Source organism: Quercus lobata, chromosome 11 (genome assembly GCF_001633185.2).
Source record: "Quercus lobata isolate SW786 chromosome 11, ValleyOak3.0 Primary Assembly, whole genome shotgun sequence".
Classification (NCBI taxonomy): domain Eukaryota; kingdom Viridiplantae; phylum Streptophyta; class Magnoliopsida; order Fagales; family Fagaceae; genus Quercus; species Quercus lobata.
Genome location: NC_044914.1, coordinates 50,347,290 through 50,370,236, shown reverse-complemented (window position 1 = coordinate 50,370,236; position 22,947 = coordinate 50,347,290). Strand labels below are relative to the sequence as shown.

General features: G+C 30.4%; 1 pseudogene; it reads right to left on the bottom strand.

The window, feature by feature from the left end:
* LOC115968392 overlaps positions 1–22,947 on the bottom strand; it is a 142,078-nt pseudogene that overhangs the window by 82,059 nt on the left and 37,072 nt on the right.

Genomic DNA, 22,947 nt, shown 5'->3' with positions numbered 1-22,947 from the left:
ATATATATATATAAAGATATAGACTTCTTTACCTACAGAATATATACTACTCCATATTACAATGTAATCACATTATTTGAGATGAGTTTGTGACAATTACTTATAAGTCTCAAGTCCAACTCAGGTCACCCCCTCTACCCATTTTTTGTTTTCATTAAAAAAAAAAGAGTCTCAAGTACTATTATCATTTTTAACTTCACCACACACAAAAAAATAAAAAATAAAAAAATTGTGATGTCAAATTTTCCAGCGCATTGCGTGGGTTTGTGACCTCTTAGGCTAGCATATATAAAAAAGAAGATATTTGGCTTTTTGTTGATTTCTTCGTCAAGTTATGACACATCAACTTTGAAGGCTGCTATTATTAATTCTTTAATTCTTTATATTTCTGCCCAACTCTTGTTTCTTGTCTTCAACTACTTCAATGCCACAAATTGTTCCAACTTAGAAAAACCCAAGGTCATCACCAACAATGACTGATAAACACCACCAATGCCTCCATAGCTGCAATAGCTACTGTCATTAACTGCGAGAGAAAAAGCATTGAATGTATTTTCCTTCAATTGAGCAATTGCCTTTGTGTTATTAAGGCACCACAACATGTTGAGCAATTGCCTTTGTGTTATCAACTTGATAACCATTTTGGTATTGATCAAGCACATGTCAATAGGACACTCATTCTACAACTAAAGACGGTTAACACTTGCTATCTGAAGTGTTAATGGAAGGCTACAAACAATTTGTTGTGAAGGCTTTTACGATTGTAGTAATGGCATTATTAGCTTTTATCGGAAGCATACAAGGGCAACCAATTTGTTTCTTTCGTGAAGCTTGTTGATGCCAAACTTGTTCACGTCCGCCGCACATACACAATTGAAATTTGCAAAAACATATAAATTGTATGAGTGAAGTATGAATAACATATGAAATATATGAGTAAAGTATTTTAACTTTTGGTTGATTTGCTACATTTTTTGTACGTTGCCTCTCTCTCTCTCTCTCTCTCTCTCTCTCTCTCTCTCTCTCTCCACATAGTATGTTACAAACATAAAATATCACAATAGCTACAATTCTTGACATGAAAACTTCTCAAATGAGGAATTTTAGAGCTTCATCTTAGCAAAAATAACTATTGAGATTTAATGAAATTGTGCTTTCTTTTAAAGCGTTAAATTTTTTTGTCAATTTATGGACTTCAATTAGATCGATTGGAAGTTGCTTATGGATGAAACACAGTGACGGAATTACACTATGGCCAGGGAGCCATAGCTTTTGCTTAGACCAATGATTGTGTTTCTTCACAACTTTGTTCATACTAAAAAAAAATGGTTCCAACTTCATATATTTGATAAATCGGGGGAAAAATAAAAGAAACTCCGTTGAACAAAAACAACAAAGGGTGCACTATTCATATATGGTATTCATTTTCTTCTTTTAATTAGAATGCTAGTCTCAATACTTATTATTTTAAAGCACATATTTTCAATTCTATAATTTTAGATGATCTTAGATATCAATCATGAAAATGACATGTTTATAAAAGTCAGCCACAACTTTAAATCACCAACCTGGGTTTTGGATTTAAGTATATATTATTTGAACTTGGACTTACTTGGAGCTATATGTTATATGGAAAAACTGAATTGAACAACTTAGGTACTGGGAACCTAGACTTATATTTGTCAATTCAAAGTCAAAGCCTTCTCCATGCCTTTCTGCATAAAAACAGTCCTCTTGGGAATTTCTCCCTGCAATAACCAAACAATGATTGCCCACTTGTTACAACAGGGGCTTTCAGAGCAGCGTGTAGGAGGGATTCCTTTACATCTGTATACTCCCTTATAGGAGATATTTCCGAGCAGCATGCCAAATTTTCACTAAAACCATTTTCAAATTTCCCTCAAAGTTCACAAATCGTTGTTAAATTTGATGCAAACATAGGTTACAATATATTTAGTAAAGACTAGAGTTGGGATCTCTAGGGAGTAAGCATGAAGAATGGAACAAAAGATTGACCAGAATGCCATTACAAGATATCTTCAATAAGCTATGTCATTTCACATTTATTATCTCTAGATTATTATTTTTTTTAACAAGTAGAAAGTTTTATTGAAAAGTTTAATTACTTCATTTTCACAATGATAAACACAAAGTATCTAAAATAAATACAAAGATTTATTTATATAGGTAAGTAATGCAATCTTATTAATCAGAGAAAATATAAAATTTGAGTTCACAATGATGAACACAAAGGGACAAAAGAAAATACAAAATTTTCATATGGCAGGTCTAAGAGAAGCTAGAAACTCAAGGATTGATGAACAATTAGATGAACCCCAACACCTTGACTAATCAAAAAAGTTAAGAGAACTATGAAACTCAATAACAGAAATACAATTAGTAAAGCCCCAAGCCCCAGATCACTCAAACATAGTAAACTTAATTATCTCTAGATTAATTATTAATTTAACCTTGTGCAATAATTACCACTGCCACTGGGCTGCACCCTAAAAATTTAATATTATAGTTGCAGATATGCAACTTAGCCTCCATCAGAAATCTGAAGTCTGAACTATATCTTACACGTGACCCTAAAGTGCAATAGACACATAGCTTTATAGTAAAAACAGGTCATAGTTACCTGCTGATTTGAATGGACTTCAAATTGAGGTGGCTTTGACATAATCTTCTCCACCTGATCATATAAGTTGTAATAAAAGTAGTTGTGAAGTAGAAGGTTAAGAAATGTTTTTTACATCACACCAATATCAGCATTTAAGACATTGGTATTATGGACATGCATGCCCTATCAATTACAAATTTACCAGACCCAACTTGTCGTGGTGCAGGGTTGCAATCCGGTGCAGGGAAAGGAGGTTACTGTTAATGCATGAACAAAGCACAAGACCTTGGCTGGGCCTATGCTCACCAAATAAGAACTTCCACACATTCTCAAGGCTTCTTTTCTTCCCTCTTTTTTGCTTCATATTTATTTTTAATTTTAATTTTTTGGATTGTAGTAAAATCGCTTATCTAATCGTTTACAACACTATCAGAGAGACAAACAAATAGTTACAAGTCAAATTTTTACATGTTCTTTCAAGGAATTGCCACAAGCATTGTTAAGAGCTTCGATGGCAAGTAGTGTTTACGAGTTGATTGAAATATTGAAGAAAGGATATGACTGACCTCCGAGAATTGAGAGGGAGAAGAGAGAACAGGAAACAAAATTGTTGGTTTATTTCTGCATGATCTCCTTACAAGGCCAAATTCTTATTTGTACATGTACCATCCTGACCGGCAGATTAACTACCTAGCTGATCTAGTAACTCCTTATGCCAGCTGGCGTAACTACCTCTAACAACCTACCAATTAGTCTCATGCGTCAACAATTGAGCACATGCTCTAATTTAATATCTTCTACACTACCAAGCTAGCATAATACTGCCCTTATCAACATACACTTAGTCACTACTTAACAAAGAACCAGAGTAGCTAATAGGCTCAGGCAGCACCAGATCAAAGCACACAGCAGTAGCTCTGGGTTTTAGACAACAACAGATCACAGCACACATATGAGACATAATATGAGATTCCTAAGAAGCATTAAGGTTTGATACAAATCAAGAACAAAATTCACCTACATTATATCAATACTTTTCTGCCTACCTCAAAATAAAATGATACCAATGGAAACAACATGATAACGGTCTCATTTGTATCACAATTACATAACAAAGTCCTATGATTATCACTAACGGTTTCACTTCTTATCTAGATATTACATTTAGTAAATAAGTTCTAAGAAATTGTCATAGTACATAGATATTCAAATAGCTATTTTAAATTTAAGTACATGACTTCATACTTCTTCATACTTTGGGGCTTTAACAAAATTGGCTTTGAGGTTTGATTTTGGAGAGGGTGTAGTCTTGATCGATACTTCCCTAGTGTGTTTGGAATCTTCGCTAGAATTCCGCCACGAAAATCTAGCTAAAACTATATGTCCATATATTTTTACAAAACTTACAAATTCAGGGTTGTTTATGCACAGGCTTAGGGTCCAAGGTAGTTGGAATATGTTGAAGAATGTGTTCTATACAATCTAATAAAAAGAGAAATTCATATATTGACAACAACAACAACAATATAAAAAAAAAAACACACAAATACATAAAGTTTACAATTGTTTTCTACGAGTTTTCATATTTTGAAATCGTTGCATGAAAGTCTCATTATTAATGCTACAATCATTCATTCATTGAATGTAGAACAAACTAAGAAGCAAATTTAATTTTATTGGCATAAAAAAATTGAGAGCATTCCCAAATTTTTTTTGAAGGGTAGACAAATAAAAAATTTTAAATTATTATATAAAAAATAAAAAATAAAAAATTCAGTTCAAGGTGGTCCTAGGACCACCCTCGCCTTAAGGTGGCACCGCCCTAAGTTTAAGCTACCACATTTAAGAAGTCAACCACACTCTCTACAAAATTGTTCTTCATAATGTGAAGTTACAGGCTTTGAGATCAATTATGCAGATATCGAATACGGCTGTGTTTGGCCACAGCAACAAATAAAAACATGAGTTCTATATAGTTTTTTTTTTTTTTTTTTTTTTTTGATAAGAAGTTCTATATAGTTATAATATAGAGAGAACAGCAAATTACAGCAACATGCAATCCAAGAAGTGAATGTAGTGATCCATGGAATATTTCTGGACCGACAGAGTTGTCAACTCAAACATGCCCCAGTCCTCGTGCTCATAATCATATATTGGAGAAATGTCAAGTATGACACAATAAAGGTATTCAATAGACGGTTGTGGGTCCTTCTTCTTGACGGAGGACTGCAAGAGAAGGCAGAATTTCTGATCAACTAAATGAAGAAAACCAGGACCACGTGAATAAATACTAGTAAAATATTCGCGCCTCCCAAATAGAGTGACTGTGTTCAGATGATCCTCGAACCACATATTCCTATCCAAATCGTAGGCGCGTATAGTGCATTCGTGACTATATTCTTCAGTGGAAATCCAGTAGAGAGTATTACCGACAGTTACAGCTCTCCCAGCATTTGGGGGAAGATGAACACTGGCCTCGCTCTCGTGAGGCACAAGCGTGTTCCAACAACGAGTCATAATATTATAGCTATAAAATAACATAGGATGACGATCCCAACGTTGTTTAGCTATAATAATCTCTTTTTTGGACTTGAGAAAACCAGAAATCATAATAGAGGAATGAATTTGATCGGGAGGACTGGGTAACGATTCCCACTTTTTCTCTTCTGGGTCAAAAACCTCTATCCAGCCATCACCTTGATTTTGATTATGATTCGGTAGGAAACCGCCAAGAACGTATAACTTGTGATCAACAACCATGGTGTGAGGATTACATCTGGCAAAATTCATTGGAAGTCCAGGCTTCCAATCCTCAAGAGATTGAAAGTCTAGTAACCACACATCGTTGAGGAGAGTATCGCCACCACGATAAGAGCAACGTTCGCCACCAAGAGAATAAATAAGGCCGCCTAAGGCTGCATACGATGGCAGATGTTTGGCTACCGAAAACGGGGTGAGTTCCCTTGTGCTGCTCTCCGTTTTCTCAGAAAGACATGCCTCTTCGACTGAGACATCAATAAGGTACCACTCTACAGATCCTGAACGGATTTTCCCACAAAAACAGATCCGAAATTCTTCATACGGCCCTGAAATCACCGAATCTTTCTCCTCCATAGATATGACCTTTCGATTGAGAAAACTATGGTAATTTAAGGGCAGATTGCAAAGGTTACGGTTCAGAATTGTAATGAGAGACAGACAGAGATAGCGGAAAGGGGCAGCCTCTTCGTTGGGATTTAGGGTTAGGGGTCCGAATCTTTCTTTTCTTCTTACTATATATTACATCTCAAGTCTCAATTATAGATTCTAACCTATATATAAAATGAAAGCCTTTGAAACTCCCACAATTTTCCATATCAGCACAATATATAAATAAAATTATTATTTTATTTAAATAAAATTATTTTTGTTTATTCCAAACTTAACAAAGAGTGAAACTCTTTTTCTCTAATAAGTCCAAGTCAAACTCAAACTCAAACTCATTATTGTATTTTTATCATGTTTTTAAATAAAATTATTTTTGTTTAGTCCAAACTTAACAAGGAGTTGAACTCTCTCTCTCTAGCAAGTCCAATTCAAACTTAAACTCAAACTCATTATTTTTTTTATCATTTTTTTTAAATAAAATTATTTTTGTTTAGTCCAAACTTAACAAAGAGTGAAACTCTATCTCTCTAATAAGTCCAACTTAAACTCAAATTCATCATTATCATTTTTTTATAAAAAAAAAATATTTTTGTTTAATTCAAACTTAATAAGGAGTGAAACTCTATCTCTCTAACAAGTCTAACTTAAACTCAAACGTTGATTAAAAAAAAACCTTTGCAAAGGTTACGGTTCAGAATTGTAATGAGAGACAGACAGAGATAGCGGAAAGGGGCAGCCGATTCGTTGGGATTTAGGGTTAGGGGTCCAAATCTTTCTTTTCTTCTAACTATATATTACATCTAAAGTCTCAATCATAGATTCTAACCTATATCTATATATATATATATATATATATATAAAATTATTATTTTATTTAAATAAAATTATTTTTATTTAATCCAAACTTAACAAATAGTGAAACTCTATCTCACTAATAAGTCCAACTTAAAATCAAATTCATCATTATCATTTTTTTTAAACAAAATTATTTTTGTTTAATTCAAATATAATAAAAAGTGAAACTCTATCTCTCTAACAAGTCTAACTTAAACTCAAACTCAAACGTTGATTAAAAAAAAAAACCTTGAATAAATCCCCTATTAAGATTATCCTAAATGTGGCTTTATTTGGATAAATATAAAAATCATCAACTATTGATAAAGTTCGACTTCTTTGGACAATAGAACAATTCTACTGCAACTTCTTTAAAATGTAATTTTCATACATAAATCATCAAACTCTTTTTAGTTGTTTTTTACAAGATAAAAAAATAAAAATAAAAATAAAAAACAAAAAAATACCTTGCAATAATTGAAATTATTCTTTTGAATGTAACCCATCTTTCTTTTATATTTCTCTATTATTTAGTCATATATATTTTGTTTTGTTTCAATAATTTCTAAGCAGTGAAATGTCTGATTCTTTAATATTTTTTGGTTTTTTAGAAGTTTTAATATCTGAATTTTTGAGTTATTTTTTTGTAGTATTTGAAATTTTTTGACAAAATTTTTGTAAGCCATTGCATGTTCAAGCAATGACTTCTTTATCAATTTATAATACAAATTAAAGCCATACAAGAGCAAATCATGCAATGGTATATATAGTTTATTAATCAATTTAAGATTTTATAAAATTATTTTAGTTTACCTCACAAATATATAGATTCCCATGCATAGCACGGGTTAGCGAATGCACAGGTTAGCAACTAATAGTTTTTAATCTTGACCATTCCAATGAGTTTTATGAGTTTTTTTCTTTTTTTTTTAATTTTTATGGGAGTTTTTTCTTTTTGATAAATGAGTTTAATGAGTTGCCATTTTTTTTTTTTGGGTAAAATACGGGGATAATTAATGACCATTAAAATGAGTTTTTTTTTTTTTTTTGGATAAAATGAGTTTTTTTTTTTAGTAAACAAGTTTAATGAGTTGCCAGTTTTTTTTTTTTTTTCTATTCTATTTATTATATATTTATTTATTAACTGTATAAAAAGTGTCAATGTCTGAGCACGCACTCACACGTAAAACAGTAACAATGTGGGTTGTTTAACTTATTTTTCTATTTAAAATAAATAAATAAATAAATGTATAGTTACTCTGAAGAAGTGGGTTAGTGAAAGAGTGTTCTTATTTTGTAGGCAATGTTTTAGTGCAAGTTAGACATGTATTTTTGCCAAACTATCCTTTAGTTTTGTCTCTACTTAAACCTAGAGGTGTAGTGGTATTTTGGAACAAAAAAAATCCGGTTCAAATAGGGGAAGCTCCTTAAATAGTAGTATAGATAAAAAGAGCGAATAGCTCTATCTACAATATTTTGGTTTATTCAAGTTTTGGTGAGTAAAACGGTGCGCTTGGGTGAGGTTTTAGTGGGAGACAAAACAAAGACAAAACTGAGAGAGAAATAAAATATCTTCTGGCTCAAGAATGGGCCAAATCAGCCATTTACCACTTATTGTGGAAATTATTAGCAACATACCACTGTTTGCAAAATAAGCAGCAAAATACCACTTTTTTGAAACTCGAGTTTGCTATGTAAATTGAATTTCAAACACTCAAGAAAAAAAAAAAAAAAAAAAAAAAAAAAAAAAAAAAAAAAACTTGTGCTGACATGGATTTTTTTTTTTTTTTTTTTAAATGCCACATGGAACTCGAGCTTGGTAAACTCGAGTTCCATGCAACACAATAATCGAGCTTACGAAGCTCGAGTTCTTTGTAAATACAAAACTTGAGCATGATGCTTTTTTTTTCTTTTATCGTACTCGAGCTTACCAAGCTTATGGAACTCAAGTTTGGTAAGCTCAAGTTCCTTGTACTTTTTTTTTTTAAACAACAAATAAACATAAACATAAAAATAAGTAATTTTTTCATTTGAACGCACAAATGTATGTTTTTATTTATCTAAATAGAAGCATTATAAAATACAGAAATTTTAATTTCAAAATATTAATTTTTAGGCCACTCATACCCCTTGTTCATTCCTTTTTAACACACTCATAAATTTCAAACTTCTTGGAAGCATTATGGTCAAATTAGTTAAAATATTGGGGGTTACAATGAGAAATTAGAACAACATGTAAAAGAAAAATCTCACTCCATTTTTACCCATGAGCACACCGAAAGAAGTTTAAGCTACATATTGTTACTTTATCAATCATGTTCCGAATTATTGTATGGTTAAATGATTGATAAGTATTGCCAAAAGAGTGGACTGCTTGGATATAAAGAAGAACTTACATCTTACCACATCTAGATATGTAAGTTCTTGACTTGCAGTGTTTCTAAGAGGAATGTGAAAGATTTTTTTTGTACATCTAAATGTTTGGCTGATGATGTGAAAGTTGCTTTGGCAACTTTTTTTCTTGGCGAGTTGTAACACACCATGTTTAGATATCGTTCACTGTTTTCTCATAAAACCCCTCGTGAAATTGTGTTTTCTAAATTTAAATGCCAAATCTGAATGCTTTTTCATGTTCAAATTTCATAATAATCGAATCTGTTTTTTTGCATTGATAAAATCTTGTTTCTACGTTAATAAAATTTGCTCTCTGCACATCACGTTTACTATATATTCAAACCTGCTTATTGCATTCATAAAATCTATTTTCTGCATTAATTAAAACTGTTCATTGTTTTCTCATAAAATTTTATCACTGTTTTCTGCATTAACTGTTTCTAGCATTCTGTTTAAAATTATTTTTTGTTTAGCATTATTTAAAAAATTGTTCACTGTTTTTTCTGCATAAATTATTCTTTGTTCACTACATAAATTGTTCATTGTTTTCTCATTTATACAAAAATAAAAATTAAAATTAAAAAAAGCATTACGCTCAAGTTTTGCATTTACAAAGAACTCAAGTTTGGTAAGCTCGAGTATTGTGTTGCATGGAACTCGATTTTACCAAGCTCGAGTTCCATGTGGCTTTTTTCAATAAAAAAATCTGCTTTAGCATAAGTTTTTTTTTATGAAACTCAAGTGTTTAAAACTTGATTTACATAGCAAACTCGAGTTTCATGAAATCGAGTTTCAAAAAAGTAGTATTTTGCTACTTATTTTGCAAACAGTGGTATGTTGCTAATAATTTCTGCAATAAGTGGTAAATGGCCGATTTTGCCTAGGGAATGGGTACGTACTGTTTGGAGAAGAGAGAGGCTAGCAAAGAGAGAGAGGCTTGGTGAGAAAATACAAAGAGTGATCTCACTCTTTTCTTTGAACAAATCTGAGAGATGGAGAGTGGGGTGGGTTTCGTGTTTTTACTCAAATCACACTTCAGGTATTTTTTCTCTCTAAAAATTTTATCTTCTCTATGGTTTGCTTCTATTCTTCTTTCCATTCTTTTTGGTTTCATTTCTTTCCATTCTGAATTTTCAGATGAAGAAGATGTAGCGGTTGTTGTTTTTTGTTTTTGGTGTATTGTATTGGGGCATGATTTTTGAATAAAGGTCTCTCTCCCTGTGGTTGTATATATATAGAAAAAGAGTATTGTATCAACATAGGAAGATTTGACTGCAATTGATGAGACCCATGAATTTTTTTTTTTTTTTCTGGTTTTGTTTTTTTCCATTGTTATTGTGAATTTCTTGGAGTTCTCAGAGGTTTTGAAGTTAAATTGTTCAATTCTGATTTGGATTTTTAAGATTTTATTTATTTTTTTTTTTTAGAAATACAATTTTGCCAAGTGTTCGATTTTTATGCTTTTTATCACTTACTGGTTCATTCTTGATCTTTGTATGATTCTTTTTTTTTTTTTTAATGGATTTGTAGAAACTTTAATTCCTAATGTGCATAACATATTCAAGTGTCAAGCTCTGAACAGTTCTTGGTTTCTTTCTGTGTTTTTGTCTTTTTGAGGCCTTAGTAGAATTCTGATGGTATTTGAAACTTTGAATGCAGTTAGAAGAACATTCATGGATGTTGAGGGATTGAGATGGGTACTTACACTTTATTCTTTCCTTTATTAACTGAATCTTACGATACATTAATTTTAAAAAAGTTTTAATTAATATTTAACAAATTTACGACTTTTTAGTATTCTATATCTCTCTAAATTTTTCTTTGGTTTATTCATTTCACAAATCACTAGTGAGTCTTTTACATTAAACAATACTTTGTATTTTGTCTTTTTAACTAGAAAGCCTCTAATTGTTTCAGGACCTACATTGTGCTTTATACCTTTTTTTTTTTTTTTGGATGATTTTGTTATCTTGCAGTTGCCTTAGTGTCTTCTCTTGTACTGTTAGCTTGGGATCTGTGATATGTTTGGTTCTACTTTCTCGTAGGGCTGTTAATTTGTATATAGCTTTGTTTTGTTCAGGGAAAATTTATTGGTTTATCAAAAAGCAATCACCTACATTTTTATTTATTTTAATTTTAGAGGATGTTGTCATGCTCTAACATTGGATGTGTGAATAAATTATTGTTTTATACATAATATGGAGTATATGAAGTGATGGGAACATATTAGATTAGTTACCTAAATCTATAACTCCCTTATCCTAATCAATTTTATTTATTTTACCCATAAAACACTATCATACAATTGGATGGCTAAAGCTGATTTGCATGGGGAATTTTTAGAATACACCTTGAACAATTTAAACAGTGTTTGAAATCTTAATGAAATTGGTAGTTCTTGTATGTACGGATACTTATAGATTAGTGATTGCATTCTTCTTTCATACTCTCCTTCAATTTTTGTACTACTTTCATTCTTTTCTTTGGAATGATAGCCAATTAAAGGACCTCAATCTAATTGGAGTTTAGCCTGCTGAATTTGAAAATCTTACTCATTTGTGAGAACTATAAGAAGAACATGCATGTTTTCTAGCATTATAGAAGTCAGTTATCCTAATCATGTCATCATTGTTTTGCTAAATTTTTCTTAGAGATTATTGATTTTGGAGAGTTGCTAGTGAGTAGTTGATGCAAGGTCTGTTGCTTGAGTCTAGGAAAATTGTCTGATATGTGACTTGTGTGCGATAGTTTTTGGCTTTTTGTGTAGGTTCTGTAAATAGCTTTTTGGAACTATTACCGTGTACTGTTAGTGTTAACTGTCTAGCTATTCCAAGTAACTTGATGCTGGTTTTATTAACTTGAGTTGGGTTGTGGCTTAATTTGTTGATTTGAAAAATCAATATATTACTAAAAGCTGAAGCGTAGCATTTAATGTTGCTACGCTTCCATTGAGCCACATCAGCAGCCATGTCATTATCAATTTTTTTCTAATTTTTTATACAATTTTTTAACATTTAAAGTGAATTAAAAACTCTATTATATTACAATCAAAATATCATATTTTATTTATCTTATTTTTAATTATTCTTATTTATTATTAAATTTTCAATTCCATTTTAACTTTTCATATCCCCACTACTCTCTACCTTAACTTTCTTCAACCTTTCTCATTCCATTTCAACTTTTCATATCCCCACTACTCTCAAAATTAATATTATTCTATCTTTTTATCTTCCTTTATTTTTTACTCTTCTTATTCCTATCCTCATGCTATAAAATTGTCATTCTCCCTCTTATTCCATGCATAATTTCTATTTTTCCACACACAAAGCCCCCCCCCCCTTCTCTCTCTCTCTATAATATATATTCCTTCAATTTTTGGTATATATATATATATATATTTTTTTTTTTTTTAAATTTTAGTGTAACAGGTTGACCATCAAAACATACTGATGCAGTATTGAAAGCTCCACCAAATGCATCGCAGAAATCAGTTTTAGGCTACTTGAAGTCAGTTAATTTGCTAAAATTGGAATTGACAGGTAATCCAGCTTGATACGATTTAGTTTATATTTTATGTTGTTATCTTTTTTATTCTCATTGGTTGTTAAATGTTATATTATTGCATTATATAGTACATAGCAAATAATATGGTGTTTATTGCTATACATTTCATTTTTATTATTTTATTCTCATCTTATTTTATTCAACATTTAAATTTAGCAACATCCTCCATATCATAATTATTTATATTTTGTCTCATTTTTTTAAAAATTAAACGTATAATATTTTATTCAATAAATAAAAATTGTTCTTATAAAGTCTTCCCATGAATTGTTACAATGCATCAATGGAAAAATGAAATACAAAACAAATATCAATTTAGAAACACTCAATTAAAAAAAAAAAAAAACAATTTTCTTATAAAGTATTCCCATAAAACGTTACAATGCATTAATAGAAAAAGAGAATACAAAACACATGCTCTTTTAGAAACACTAAATTTATAATAATAATAATAATAATAATAATAATAATATCAAAACAAACATATCATAAAATAATAAACTAATAGTTATGGATGTACTAACTTCATGGCAGCAAAATGGAGTAAAATAAAAATAAAAATAAATATTACAATATGCATATTTAGTACATTAGAATTATCATCAAATTTGGGAAAACAATAGGATGTTAACAAAGAGGGAGAGAAAGAGATTAGTAAAAGAAATCAAACGTCAATTAATTAAATAAATTAATTAGTAACCGTTAATTGGAAAACAAAGAGACCGACGGCTAAAGGAGTAAAAAATTAATTAAAGATGACCCTACGTATGTTATTATAAACTTTACAATGCAAATAAATAAATCATTAAATTCACTTAATTATATCATATAATCAACAATTAAATAAAATCATACAAAATTTAAACTTGAAACTAATCAAACTCTAATCTAGAAGATCATATTTATTATCAAAACTAATTAAAAGGAAAACGTTCTTCAATAATAATAGAAATATATAAGAAATAAAGATGAAAATTTTCAACATTTAACATTATTTATAAATAATAAAATATATAAAAAAGTCCTTAAATGCTTATATTCTTCATACACCATGACTTTTAAAATCTAATGAAAGGTTTGAAGAATTTAACTCTCATTTAATGCCTCTGTTATGAAAATCAACAACCAGTAAAATATGATAATAGTAAGAAACGTTATAAATGAGAACATGAAAAAACTAATTAGCCACTATTATTATAGAATAAATGTCTTTTTTTTATGCATCTAAGAAAATGAAATGTATAGGGTTTACTTATTAAGATATATGTAAAGATTCACGTTAAAAAAATATGTAAAGGTTTTTTGAAAAAAAAAAAAAGTAGATGTAAGGTTTTTATTAACTTAAAAGACAATGAAAAACCAATTTTTAATTACTACAACTGTGCTACTCTATAAATCACACACAACACTATATTCAATATCCTAAACAATATAGTTAGACCCTTTTGGATATACACCACCATATTCAACTTATAAATTACAACCCAAATCAATCATACAATTACACAATCAAAGCATGAACGTGTAACATGTATTACCTTCTGAATTATTGCTTGGAATTTTCACAATTATTGAAAGAGAATCTCCAAATTTAATTTTTAGAAAACATTAAGACAATGTGAATTTTATTCTTTTTAACTTCCATAGAAAAAAAAATATTACGCACATTATTTCAACCCTTATGGAAAAGAAGGTTTACATGTAGCATGCAAAACGTGTTTAATTGACTTAGAGATGTAAAAATTAGTCAACCAACTGTGGTAGAATTAAGGTTTCAAATTTTAAATAAAACAATTCTACAATAATAAAAAATTACTTTGTGATAAATATGATTATGAAACGCATTACTTTTCATTAAATTAGTTCAAATTACAAAATAATAATAATAATAATAATGAGATCACCATAAAAAATAATCACGCGCAACGCGCGGGTCTGTGACTAGTTCTATTTAAATAACCAAACAAGTTGTAGTGCTGTGTTTTTGTACTTGGGTCCTAGATATAATGTTTATTTTTTGTTTTCTTGACCAAAGGTTTTGTTGTGGATTATTGATATGCGGATTGTAATATTTTTAGGATGCATTAAGAAAGAGTTTGGTGGAACTGTTAACTAAAAGGGGTAAAAAGAACAACCTTTAATTGGGTTCATGTTTTAGTGTTTTAAATCATTGGTTTTTACCTTCTTTTTGTTGGACTTTCGGTTGGTTAAGTTTTTGTTATACCATCATAAAACCAACTTTGACTATGTTTGTTGTGTTCAATTTAGGTGGCATGACAATATCACTTGGTAAGATCAAGATTTATGGTGGTGACAAGTTTTCTACCTGAACTTCAAGATCAAACATTCAAAATTAATCCCTTTAAGAAGAAAAGATTGGATCAACTTTAGTGTGCAAGGACAACCTGGAGAGAACTATAGTGCTTTTCTGTTATGGTGCTACAACAATAACAGAAACGAAGATATTCATTGTAGCTCTTAGAAAAGCTCTTGGGGAAGTTTTTGTTATGTAATTATTCTAATCATGTAGAAAAATTTGTTAAGATTAAGAAATTAGTATTATCTATGCATTTTTTAGTACAAAACCTTGTGGTTTTGTGTTATCTAATGAAAAATATAATTTTTTTAGTAAAACAAAGGAGCAACACATGCCTTACACGTGCAGCCCTAACTAATCAATATATAAAAAGAGCCAATAGGCTTAATGAACAGTATTCTGGTTTATTGAGTCGCCTTTATCCTTAATCTTTTTTTTTTCTTTTTTTTTCAAAGTTTTGAATAGCTGCTACAGTGCCAATTTGGTTTGTTCAATTGGCACTATAGCTATAGTGCTTTGGTTTCATCAACCTCTGCACTAGAGGTGTTTACCAAACTGCATAAACCGCACCAAAACCGCCCACAAAATGGAATAACCGCATCGCACCGCAAGTAACAGTGCACCACACCAAATGATGCAGTGCATTTTGTGGTTTTATAATAAGAAAACTGTACAAACCGCACTGCACTGCACCCTCTCTATATATTAACATATTTATTTTTTTAATATTAAATATATTATTAATAGTTTAATAACCCTAGTTTTCAAAAAAAAAAAAAAATTAATAACCTTAGCAAGTGTTGATTAGGAAAACCAACCCAAAATAAAGAAAAAATAGTTCAATAGTTTAAAACAAAGGGAAAAATCAGTCTTGGACTAGGCAGGAAAAGTCCAAAATTTGAAAAATATACCGGTTTCAAATCATTCAAACTGTATCTTATACATCACACTGCACATGTGACCTCAAAAATGAGGTGTGGTGCGGTTATGATTTTGGCTAAACTCTAAACCGCACCAAACCACACCGTACAGCACCGCACTACACATGTGACCTCAAAAATGAGGTGCAGTGCGGTTGTGATTTTGGCTAAACAGGACCGAAAGTGTGGTGCTAAAAATGGCCCAAAATTGCACTACACCACACGGTCCACACCGCGAACACCCCTAACCCTAACTGTCTCTCAATCTCAAACACTCTCAGTCTCTTTCCTGCATTTTAATTTTTTTGGGAGACTGAGACAGAGAGAGTTCACACTCTTTTCCAATCCCTCTCCAAGGAAATCTCTAATCACTCACTATTCAGAATTTTTATGTTATCAAATCAATATAATTTTTTTTATATCAATGTTTCTTTTAATGTGTTGCTCTGCTATTGATTTTTTTTTAATTTATTTTATTTAATTATTGAATATGGGGTATTACATACTGCAGTTGGTGATGGTAGTTGATAAATGGAAAATTGGGCGGGTGTAGTTGTTGATGGGTATATTATATATTTTTGCATTTGAGTGATATTTAGAACTGGGTTTTTGCTGATTTGGTGAGTGAGCTATTTGGAAATTGGGCGGGTCAGTGAACGTTAACATTGCTGGACGAATTTCAACAGAGGCTTAACATTAACCCCTCTGTTGAAATTCAAATTTTGATTTGGAAATTGGGCGGGTCGGTGAATGTAAAAACTGAAAATAAAGCTTTTCATTTTCAATCTTCTTCAATTTTGGATAAATTTTGAACACAAGATAAAAATCAGATTATATCTGAAATTTTTTTTGCTAAGCTTGCATCAGATTGGCTGTTTTAGGACAGTGGTTTGAGATTCTTTTAAGTAGTGGTTTGTGCAAAATGAGTTTCCACAACTTATAGGATAATGGAAGTGCTAATTAAGCTATAAGTCTTTTGGCTTCCTTTATATTTTAAAATGCTTCATGTTTTCTATCCCTTTTTATTATCCTTTCCTATCCATCAAGTGCCAAGGAATATTGAGAGTTCACAATAATTTTTTTAATGAAACAAGCCGGATTGTTTTCAGTGTAAACCTTAAGCTAGAGAGAGATAAAAAGAAGAATAGGAGGCTGTGGGTTATTAGCAACAAATAACACAGAAGTTGTGCTTGAATTTGTATGCAGGGAGTTTCACTCTATTTAATTTGATCATGTTCATGTGAGTTATCAATCATAATGGCCATGCTCTTTTCCTTTTCTTTTTTAATGTACCTATATGAATTAATTAGATTGCACTGCCCGTTTGTAAGTAATTAGCCATCTGTACAAAATTTGGAATGATGTCCAAGTGGCTATCAAGGCTATTGGAGCATTTAAAGCCAACTGCAGTTGTTGATGCATATGTGATTTTCAGTGTGAAAAGTAAAATGCTGGTGAGTTTCATTTAGTTTCCATTTCTTTTATAATGTATAAATCATTAAATAGTGTTTTACATTCATGAGCTTATAATGTGGTAAATAGTGCTTATGAATCATTAGTTAAGGTGCCTTACCAGGATCTTATAAAATATGTGTGAAAATGTGAAAGACAATATATGTGCAAAAATTATGTGTGTGTGTGTGTGTGTATATATATATATATATATATATATGTATACACACATATATGTAATCTTTAGTACAATTACTTATTTGTTTTAACTTAAATGACTTATAAATGAATTGTATGAGGTTGATTAACTGTTTTTGGCACATTACCAATTATTTATAGCTTTGTTTTTTAGTGTTACATTCTACTAGAGGCTTTTGTTCATTCAAATTCCAAACCAATTGAGAAGGGAAATTAAGGTATCAGTGGAGCAAAAGTTTTATTTTGGGAGAAAGAACTAAAAATTAGTAGTTTCATCATTGTCACGTAATAGAAAGTTCCAAGCTCATGCTGCAAATTGCACTTAAGTTCTTAAATGGTAGGGTATAACATGGGTTCCAAAATAGGTGCCTAGGATCAACTTAAGGATAGTGTGTGCTAGGTTGGATAATTGATTGATTGGAGTCATTGTTACTTTTCATATGCCTCTTATATCTATGGTTGAATTCATAGACAGCTTACCTTCTTCCATTAAGAATTTTCCAATTTTGTTGATCCAATTGGAAAATTAGACAGCTTACCTTTTTTGCTTCTACAGTCTTAACATAGTCCTCTCTTTTCTCAAACTGGATGAGAAATAAATCATGTCCTAAATCCACGATCTTCATTCTATTATGTGCTCCCCAAATCTTCTGCAAACAGGTTGGTTATAAAAAAGGATATTAGTGCAATTTATGAAGGTTTGGATAACAGTTTGTTATCATTTTTCTTTATTAAATGAATCGAAGAGAATTTGTTATATATTTTTGAGTTTTTCATAGATACATGTTTGCATACATGTTTTCATATATTTTTTAGTCTAATTTATTGATCTCTGTGATGTTTCCAGCAATATGGTTTTCCTTCTTTGGTGATTTTTATTGGCTTTACCTGCACTAAGTGACATTTGTATGCCTGTTAATCAAATAGTTCAATGAAAGCGATAGACATTTTAAGTGGAATTTTATAATGGGTTTGTATGATTGTGTTTGAAATTGTAATTTTAAGATGGACTTGCTTAATTTTGATTGCTTGAATTTATTTGTCCTAAAGTAAATGTATCACCATAATACTTTTGGGGTCATTGATATTGTTGGGTTGCTTAGAATAATGGTTAGAACTCTAAGCCTTATGGTCGTGGTCGTAAGAAAATATTTGCTCTACTCTCTGCCCTCTACAACACTCAATATGTAACATTGGTTACTCATTTTTGGATTGGATATTAGCTTTAGGATGTTGATTATAATGACAGAGTTTTGTATAACCTTGTACAGATTCTTATGTAGTGACCTCATAGCACTTCCTAAAGATTTTGAAGGATGGAAGGATGCAAACCATAATGAAAAGAATCCTGTCAAATGGGTTTCCATCAACCTCAAGGTCCTAACCTTTCCCTATCATTTTTTCATTTTTTTTTTTCAATTAGGGTTCTATTAATTTGGGATTTATATAGATTTAATTTTGGTATTTGATTTGGGTGTTCAATTTGGTATTTTAGTTTTCACATTGTAAAATTAATCTTTTTCTTCCTATCACACACAAGCACATAATTTTTTACATGCATGTTATTATCAACTTTGTTTTACGATGATATGTGCTTTGGAATTTTGGATTTGGGTGTAGATCCAACATTCATTAATGCAGCCACGATAGATAACTAATACCATATATTCATAGTTTTCTTTTATTTACATGCACACAAACTAATGGGTTTAGCTAATGTGAATATCCTGTTTAATTATGTTGAATATCTTGGTAATGAGTTTAGCTAATGTGCTGCTCATGGAGAAGACAAATCGACACGATCAGGTCGTGTAGGATACAATTTGACATGATTAGTTCTTGGAGACCGCAGAGGACACTGTTCAACATGATCAAGTCTTAGAGGTTGTAGAGGAGAAGATTCGACATGATCATGTCCTAGAGACCGTGGAGGAGACAGTTCGACACAACTACATGTTGGAGGAGACAATTTGACATGATCAGGTCCTTGAGGCCGTGGACTATCTCCTCCACGGCCTTAAGGACCTAATTATGTCGAACTGTGTCCTCTAGCACGTAGTCGTGTCAAAGTGTCTCCTCCACGGTCTCTAGGACCTAATCATGTCGAACTGTCTCCTCCACAACCTCCAGTACCTGATCATGTCTTGGAGGCCATGGAGGAGAAAGTTCGACATGATCAGGCCATGGAGAAGATAGATTGAGATGATCAGGTTTACTTCATACTTTCACATATTTGCTACTAATGGTGATAAGTTATCAACACCAAGTATTATATGGTTTGTATGTACTCTTTAAAAGAAGCTAAGAGCATTGGCATTGGTTCGTCTAAAATTTCCTGTCTATTTTAGCATAAAAACCCATTTTTTCTATTTTACACAAACACTTTTCAAAACACCCCATATCAAATTATCTATTTTACACTACAACTCATTAAAATAATATTTCTTTATCATTTTTTTTAGAATTCTCTCATTTACAATAAAATTGGAAGAAGCACATTGCAAAGTATATTTCTTGTATCCAAATTATTACTTTTTCTTTTATACAAAATAGAATTATACTCTAGCCTAATCTAAGTGTATATGTGTGTGAAGCTCCCTCCTGGAGACTTGAACCCTGACCCTTGCCCTTCACACTTGACAAGCACTTATACTTGTAGAGTGACCATCGCACCAAGGGTGTGCGGTAGTGTATTCAAATTATTATTAAATGTCCCACAATTTTTTCAATGGCAAAGAAAATGGTTGTTGAAAGGCTTCATAGAGTTTAGGTTTGTCTAAACTTGTTGTAGCTTTGGATTCATGTTAATGTGGTGCTAAAATAAGTTAATGAAATTAATTTCTTGTCCTATATCATGACAAATAATTTTACATTATTTCACTTTTCTTTTGTCATTTCAGTTTGTTTTGTGATTTTGATAGCACTTTGTGTAATTTTTATAGTTCAACTTGATGTATGAGGCTTCAGCATGGATGTGTGAGGCTTCAGCAAAGCTAAGAATGACGATGAGGATTAACATTATCAATTTAGCGTGGATGGCGTGAATATCTTGCGACAGAAATAGAAGATGCAAATGACTAGCAACATGGATAAAAGTATGAGTAATGAATGGAGTGGTTCCTTTATCCAAGGGAGCTGGTAGTAGTCGATTCGAGTTAGAATTCAACCAATAAATTCCTAATTTTTAGGTAGAGCTATCTATTGAGTTATTAGATTATTATATGTTCAATTATCTTATCATTGTAATTTAGTTGATAATGTACTTTGAGATTTGAATAATAAAGAAGGCGTGAAGGCATATTAATTCCAGAAATTCTCCTCTTGTAGGTTGCAGCTAGAAGTTTTTTTTTTTTTTTGGGTTGGGGAAGTTAAATGTTGTTTGGGGTTTGATGTAGACGTTATATTGTCTTTGGTCTATCTATGTATGTCTTTTTGGTTCTTTTGTATTTGATATAATTTTGACTAAATGGCACTTAAATAAATCACATTTATAAATAAATCATTTTTGGATTATTAACAAGTTATTTAAAATGTATTATTTTACCATCTATTTGAAGAAAAACTATTTGTTTTTGCCTCTATTATGCAAATTTATTTTATGAGTCATTGGAAACTATTTTGAGTGTTCAATAAATCTTTTAATAACACTGAAGTATCATCAATTTTCTCATGAGCTGTCTATTATGAATGTGATAATTGGCCTTAATTTTACCTATGAAAATAAACACTGCAAATGAAGAAACACTTTTTTTGTTTACAAATCTATATATATATATATATATATATATTTATATTATAATAATAATAATAGGTAAAGCAAAGAGAAAATTCAATTAAATTTAAAATTAGAATTCAATTAGAGTCTAATTTTGCGTCATGTGTCTTATCTAATTTAAATTTTATAATTTTTTGCCAAGTGAATTTTGCATCATGTGTCCTATCTAATCTAAATTTTTAAATTTTTGTACCAAATTAGTTAATTTAGTGTAGAAAACAAGGAGTCCAATATAATAAACCATAAAAAACATAATCATATTACTAAAAAAAATTCAAATTTATAAGTCATCTATATATATATATATATATATATATATTAATTGGTAAAGCTTAGAGAAAATTGAATTATAATTTGCACCATAAGTCTAAATTTATGTTAGAATTACACCATAATTATCCACTTAAACTTGTGCCATGTGTCTACTTAAGTTTTTTAATCTTTGTGTCAAGTGAGTTAATAAGTACAAAATATTAAGAATTTAATATTAATGAAATATAAAATTAAAAAAAAAATCACATTTACTCAATAAAAATCACCACATGTTTCTCAAAAAATAAATAAAATAAAAATCATCATATAACAAAAATCACCACACGTTCTATCTTATTAAAAAATAGAAAAAAAAATGATCATAAGTAGTATTAAATTTAGATAAGAAATTTAATATATGAATAATTACGTTTACTTTAAAATAATAATTTGACTAATTATCTATATTTTATGATAAAAATTGTGTTTAATTTTAAATGTATCTATATGTATGCATGAATGTATGTATTACATGCTTTAAAAAAAATTAATTTGACTAAATGCATCCATGCGTTTGCATGGAGTTACATACTAGTTTAAAATTAATATAAAAAACACTTTGAATATGCCTATCAGGTGTCTTGTTAAAATAATGAAAAACCTAAATTTTAGTTTTGTATATAAATTTAAACATAATTTTAAAAAAAGCCCACTAAATGTTTTCAATAAATTGAATTAGAATTAGGTCCTAATACATTACTTAACTATTTAAACTATCCTTTCAAGTTTAAGCACATAAAAATAGTACATAATTTTCAATTGGCATAATTCTGTAATTTAATGCCATATAGAACAAAAAAAATTAGCCCCATTTTTAAAAATTTTAAAAAAAAATAGTATAAGAACTAATTTCTTTGCAAGAACAAAAAGTCAAAAACACAGTAAAAATTTAGACTTTGGCCTTCAGCAGGTTTCATAGTGACACAGAATATACCAAAATATTCCAAAAAGTGGCCTAGAGCAAATTAATTTTGGAACCTATTATCATAAAAATGAACCCAAAAATTGCTTGACACAATATGAAACTATAGTGCACATCAACTCTCTATCTCTATAAATACTAGTGCTGTGTAATGAAAATGAAAAAAGAAAAAGAAATAGAAACAGAGCAATATCAACTCGTACCTAGGCCGTGATGTCCTGATGCCATACTAGAAATTAATTTCTATCTTTATAAAAGGCCTTCCACGGTTCCACCAAAATACAGAGCTACCCCATATGCGTCCCAAGCACAACAAGAAATGTTTATAAAGTCAGCTTATCGATTGTTGAGCCAACTACAACATCTACCTGAGGGCTGCGGCCACTTGTTACGTTGGTTGCAAGCACCTCATATCATTATAACTGTTCTCTATATCAAATCCTAACTAATCAAATCCAAAAAAAAAAAAAAAAAAAATCAGATTTC